We start from the raw sequence: 7,146 nt of genomic DNA on the forward strand, positions 1-7,146 counted from the left end.
AGAATAACAAAGTGGAGGCCTCACACTACCTGATTTTAGATCCTATTATACCATCTTAGTAGTCAAAACAGCCTGGTATTGGTACAACAACAGATACATAGACCAATGGAACAGAATTGACCATCCACCTATGAGCAACTGATATCTGACAAAGGCCTGAAGTCTTTTAAAAGAGGAAAAGACAGTCTCTTTAACAAATGGTGCTGGCATGACTGGATATCCATCTTTAAAAAAATGAAACAGGGCCCACACTTCACACAATACACAAAAACTAACTCAAAATGGATCAAAGACCTAAATATAAAATCTAAAATGATAAAGATCATGGGAGAAAAAATACGGACAATGCTAGGGGCCCTAATATGTGGCACTAATAGTTTAGAAGCTATAACGATGCACAAACACCAGAAGAGAAACTAGATAACTGGGAGCTCCTAAAAATTAAAACTTATGCTCATCCAAAGACTTCACTAAAAGAGTAGAAGGAGAACCTACAGACTGGGAAAAAATTATTGGTTATGACATATCTGATAAGGGACTAATCTCTAAAATCTACAAGATACTGCAATACCTCAACAACAAAAAGGGAAATAACCCAATTAAAAAATGGACAAAGGATATGAACAGACACTTCACCAAAGAAAACATTCTGGCAGCTAACAAACACATAAGGAAATGCTCACCATCATTAGCCATTAGGGAAATGCAAATCAAAACTACAGTGAGATACCATCTCACTTCAACAAGGCTGGCACTAATCGAAAAAACACAAAATAACAAATGTTGGAGAGATTGGAACTCTCATGCATTGCTGGTGGGAATGTAAAATGGTACAACCACTTTGCAAAATGATATAGCACTTTCTTAAAAAGTTAGAAATAGCAATAATATACCATCCAGCAATCCCACTACTATACCCGAGGGAAATAAGAGCCATCACACGAATAGAGATATGCACACCCATGCTCATTGCAGCACTATTTACAATAGCAAAAAAGATGGGAACAACCTAAATGTCCATCAACAGAGGAATGGGTAAACAAATAATGGTACATACACACAATGGAATACTATGCAATGATAAAGAACAATGATGAAACCACGAAACATCTCACAACATGGAGGAATCTGAAGGCCATTATGCTGAGTAAGATAAGGCAGTCACAAAAGGACGAATATTGTATGAGACTGCTATTACAAAAACTCATGAAAAGGTTTAAACACAGAAAAAAAGCATTCTTTGATGGTTAAGAGCATGGGGAGGGAGGGTAAGGGGAAATCACTAACTAGATAGTAGACAAGGGTCAACTTCAGTGAAGGAAAGGACAACACACTGTGCAGGGGAAGTCACCACAACTGGACCAAAGCAAAAGCAAAGAAGTTTCTTGGACATATCCAAACACTTTGAGGGACAGAGCAGTTGGGGTTGGGACCTGGGAACTATAGTTTCGGGGGACATCTAGGTCAACTGGCGTAACGGTTTATAAAGAAAATGTTCTCATTCCACTTTGGTGAGTGGAGTCTGGAGTCTTAAAACCCTGCTAGCAGCCATCTAAGACACATCAATTGGTACCATCCCACTTGGAGCAAAGGAGAATGAGGAAAACCAAAGACACAAGGAAAATACTAGCCCAAAGGACTGAAGGACCAAAAAAACAAGAGACTCCACCAACCTGAAACCAGAAGAACTAGATGGTGCCCCGCTACTACCAATGACCATTCTGACAGGGAACACAACATACAGTCCCAGACAGAGAGGAAGAAAAATGTAGAGCAGGACAAAAATTCACATATAAAGACCAGACTTAGTGATCTGACACAGGCTGGAGGAAGCCCCGAAACTACGGCCCCTGGATGCACTCTTAACCCAGAAGTGAAACCATTCCCGAAGCCCACTCTTCAGACAAAGATTAGACAAGACTATAAAACAAAAAATAATACACCGGAGGAATGTGCTTCTTAGTTCCATCAGATGCACGAGACCAAATTTATTGATTTGTTTTCAACTGTTTATAAGGTAATGAAGAATTTTAAGGACATTCTGACACCTTATTTTTGTACAGTCTTTTTTTTTTTTTTTTCCTGGAAGATCTTAGGGTCTTTTCTTCATTTCTGACGTTTTGACATTCCAGAATACTGTCCTTCAATTTTCCTTCTTGGGCTGGGCACTCCACTGAGCTTTTCAATAAGGAATTATAAGTCTATGTTCCAGGGTATTTTCTTAAAATAATTATTAGATAATTACTTCTACTTTGTTTTCTCAGCAGACAAGAGAAATCGTTTCCATTGTGTAGTAATGTATTATGCCTTCTTCACAGGAAACCATTTTGTGTGCGTGGGTGTGCATGTGTGTGAGTGTGTGAGTGATTCATTTACTGTTCTATGGGAAGTATCACTTACATCAAAGCACAAAATCTACACACAGAGTTATCCCCAAAACTCTGAGTAAATACTAAAAGGAGATCGTATTAGAGAAGCTCATTTACACTCCCATCCTATCTCTATGATTTTCCAGTGGTTCAAGAATGCTAAGCAATGCCTCCTAAAAGAAAAAAACTGTGTCATACTACATTGTTTTTATACTGTTTTTTTTTTAAGAAAAGTTTTCAGAATTTTTTTTCTCTCTCTCTGCACTTTTGAGTCTTTGGAACTTGCTGGAATCAGTAGACTTGTTTAGGCAGAAGAAAGTGGAGTGTGTTCCTACCTTTCAAGAGATTTTGGTTCCTCAAAAGTTAAACATAGACTGCATATGACACAGCAATTCCGCTCCTAGACATGTACCCAAGAGACTTAAAATTACCAATGTGCAGACACATGTATACTAGTGTTCATTGCAGCACTCTTCACAATAGCCAAAAGGTGGAAACAACCTATATGTCTATCAAAGGATGAATGAATAAATAAATAAAATGTGGTATATACATGCAATGAAATACTATTCAACCAAAACATAAAGGATATCCTGATACATGCTACAACATGAATGAATCTTGAAAACATGCTGAGTGGAATAAGTCAATTAAAAAAGGACAAATATTGCATGATCTCACTTATAAGAAATAACAAAACTAGGTGAATGAATAGAGACTAAAGTTTATTAGTAGTTACCAGGGCTGGGACAGAGGCTGCGGAAGGGAGTCATTATTTAGGAAGCAGTGAGTTTCTGTTCATTATGAGGACAGATTTTGTAAAGATTATGGGTGATGGTTGCATATAATGATTCATGTAATTGAGATCAGTAAATTGTACACCTGAAAAATGCTGAAATGGCAAATATGAGTTCTATATATTTTTACAAAAATAGAGAAAAAATGCTGAAGAGGATTTTGTTTTGCATTTTGGAGGCAGCAACTGTCAATGCACACTGTACTTATGGAACCAGTGGCATCACTACTGTTTCTGCCTGAAAATTAGCCCTTTTAAAATGGACAAATTAGCCTTTAAAACTGACATCACTCTATGAGCAGGAAAACAATGGAGTGTTCTCTGGCTCCCGGAGGTTTTGCATATTAATAGGATCATCAGAAGACAAAATACTTCCTGTAAAAATGGCATGGGCAGGTGTGTCTGACCTCCTCTAACTTTACAAGAGGGAAGGAGAATCGAGATTAAAAGCCCAAGGCTGATTCCTATGAGTCAGAGGTCAGACAGGCCTTCTCCCTCTGCTGTCTCTACCAATTCTGACACCAACTGTCCCTCCCAAGGCACTTTCTACTTCTCTGCTTGGTTCAATAAATTCACTGCAATGGCCACACAGAACTCACAGACAATACTCACAAGTATGGGGTTTATTAGGGAAGTAATAGGTTACAATTCAGATTCAGGAATGCTCAGGATCCAGTTCTTCCATCTAGACAGCCTCTTCCCAGCCGTGCTTGCAGGCACGCCTCTCTCTGGCCCTTCACCTCTGACCAAAAACATTCAGCTTTCTCATTCTGTGGGCTGGGAAGTCCACTGAGGTGTCTCCTGCCACCGCTTCTCTGCCACTGCTTCTTGCCATCTTCGTGGTTACAGCTCACTCTCTGTTTCATGGGTCCAGGAGCTTCTCGGCATAGGAATCCCAAGTCAAATGGACGGAATCTCTGTTCCTGGCTGTTCTTCCTAGATGGTGGTGGGATCTTCCCTTTCCTGCCTCTGGGGCTGCTGGTTTCAAGCCCAGCAGAATAACAAAGCTGACCAGTCCCTTTGGTGGGCCACAATTACCCTATCACACAGTCCTGCCCAATCACTTGGGTGGGAGTTACAAGACCATGGCTAGAAAAGCCACACAAAATCTATTCATCGCACCACATTCTCCCAACAAATCAAGTCCTCCAGCATATCGAACCCTTAAAATTTAGGTTGATAGGACATAACCCTTTGAAGGTCATTGATTAATCTTTAGAGTTTGAAAACCTTATCCCAGGTATTAACTTATATATACTACAAGTACTTTCTCCAACATTTTAGTTTCCATGTAACTGGGTACTCAGGTTTTTTGTTTGTTTGTTTTTAATGTGCATAGATTCATTTTTAAGAATTTTCATGTAGTCCTATATTTTGCTTAAAAAGTCTCACCCACGATTTGTTTATGAGCATGTGCCAAAGGTTTATTTCAAGCGTATCCTAAGAGAGAAGTTTATATGTAAACCAATTCAAATAGTTGTCTTGATATAGACATTGATAATCAATGTTAAACTGAATACAAAAAGGGAATGTTTCCTGTATTAGTTTCCTAGTGCTGTGATAACAAAGTACCACAAACTAGGTGGCTTAAAACATCAGAAATTTATTCTCTTGTTGTTCAGGAGGCTGGAGGTACAAAATCAAGGTGTAGACAGGGCCATACTCTCTCTGTTGACTGTGAGGGAGGAATCCCTCCTTGACTCGTGTAGCTTCTGGTGGTCCCAAGCCTTACTTGGCTGTGGTAGCATAATCACTATCTCTGCCTCTGTCTTCAGACTGCCTCCTCCCTGTGTGTCTGTGTGTCTGACTGTCTCTTGTCCTCTTTTTATAAGAACACCAGTCGTATTGGATTAGGAACCTCCCTGCTCCAGTATGACCTTGTGTTAACTACTTACTTCTGCAAAGACTGTATTTCTAAATAAGTTCACACTCACTGGTACTAGGGGTTAGGACGTGAACATATCTTTTGGGGGGACACACATCAGCCCATATCGTCTGGGTAAAGACAATTAGATTTCTTGCGAAAATGATTCAAGATTATTTGACTCCATCCAAAATTTTGATTTGCATTTCTCTAATGGCTAGTCACTATGAATTGGAATTGACTTGATGGCAATGAGATTTAATGACTAGTGATCTAAAGCATTCCCTCATGTGTCTGTTAGCCACCTGAATGTCTTCTCTGTCCAAATTGGTAATCAACTGGACAGGATTCCTAGAAAGAACTCTTAAGTTCATTGCAGTTTTTAGGCATTTTATCAGAAATGTTGATGAATTTCCAGAAGATATAACTGATCACATCAGATCTCAAAAATTCTTTCTCAGCTCAGGTTTGGGGAAAAAATTGTATCTCAATATTATCTTTCATTTATTTACAATATAAATATTTTAAATCTATTTTTATTTTACTTACTATGCACTAATGTTTTACGGCAAATGACAACAAACCTAGTGGTGTCTCTGGCAGGATGAAGAGGTTCGGACTGTACCAAGTGATACTGTCAGAAGGGCTGACACCAAAATAACTGTCTATAAAATTTTTTTGTGCAGTGTTTCAGCATAAATTTATTAATCCCTGTAATTAGTTATAACAACAAAAACATTTTTTCTAAGGCCAGGTTACATGACCAATACACCTACAAAGCTAAATCTCTCTGCTAAATTAATTTGTGAACCTGCTCTGGTCAGAACTGTCATTATTACCCAACTACAACAATGCACCAATCATGTGATTTTATCTTCATACCCTATAAGTAAGCGCTGTTGTTTCTGTTGCTTTGGGTTTTTTTATAATGCAGATTTTGTCACATTTCCTGGTGTTTTAGCTAGAATAATTCGGTGATTAGTATTTGTGAATCTATACCAATGACTTTTTGAGCCTGAAGTTGTAATTAAAGAAAAAGGAGAAAAATTAAAAAAGGCTTCCACTCAGTTACTAATAATGCTGTGTAATTCAATGTTGAAAGATTTTACAAAACAATTTTATTGTTAGTATACACATAATCTAAGAAACACTACATTTAAACAGTTTACAACTATATTGATCACATATTATTCTATGATTAAAATTAATAATAATCATTACTAAGGATTCTGTATGCTCTGGGAGGGGAGGAAGTCCATGCGGGAGGGAGTGACACCATGAGTCACCACGCTGGGTGACACCAACCCTAGTGATGCCACTGAAGAAACCAAATAAGGGAATATATTGGTTGTCAAGAAAAACTGTTCAATACTTGGCTATGGGCTAAAGAGATCTCTGAGTGTCCTTTCTGTGGAACGTTGGACATTGTTAGTGCAGAGGTCAGCAAACTTTTTTCTGTAATGGACCAACCCAATGACCAAACTCAATGCCATTGAGTCGATTCCAACTCATAGCGACCCTATAGGGACAAGGTAGTAAATATTTTAGGCTTTGTGGGCCAAGAGGCAAAATCAAGGAATTATATAGGTACTGACACAACAAAGAAGCAAATTTGCATGACATTTTTATTGACAGAATTCAAAATAAAGGAGAATAATTGAGTACCATCCCTCTCGTGAGGATATCCTTTGCACGAAGACTCGGGAATTGACCTGCTTGCCCAGGCTCCCAGGTGTTACCCACCCTACCCTCCCCACAGACCATTTCCTCCCTGCTCCCTTCAAAAGAGGAGCTGGCACATGAAAGGCCAAGTGGCTCTGCCGGCCAGTGAACGCCTGAGAGGCCCATCAGGCCCACAAGTCTTGGAGCGAGTTGGCTCGTCCCAGCCATGACACCTCAGGCCTGACCTAGAGATGCTCATTTGCCTGTCTGCAGCCTGTGCAGAGGGCGCCTCGCAGCCTGGCAGTAGGTAAGGTTGTCACCGGAGGTGAGAGGGAAGGCGTCCTGAGTGAGAGAGAAGGCCAAGTGCCAAGAACGTTACTTCCAACATCAAACAGGACCCGGATGAAAAATCAAACATGGCCTGGATGGAAAGTGCTTTCCAGCAGGGCCTGGGG

Source organism: Loxodonta africana, chromosome 3 (genome assembly GCF_030014295.1).
Source record: "Loxodonta africana isolate mLoxAfr1 chromosome 3, mLoxAfr1.hap2, whole genome shotgun sequence".
Lineage (NCBI taxonomy): Eukaryota > Metazoa > Chordata > Mammalia > Proboscidea > Elephantidae > Loxodonta > Loxodonta africana.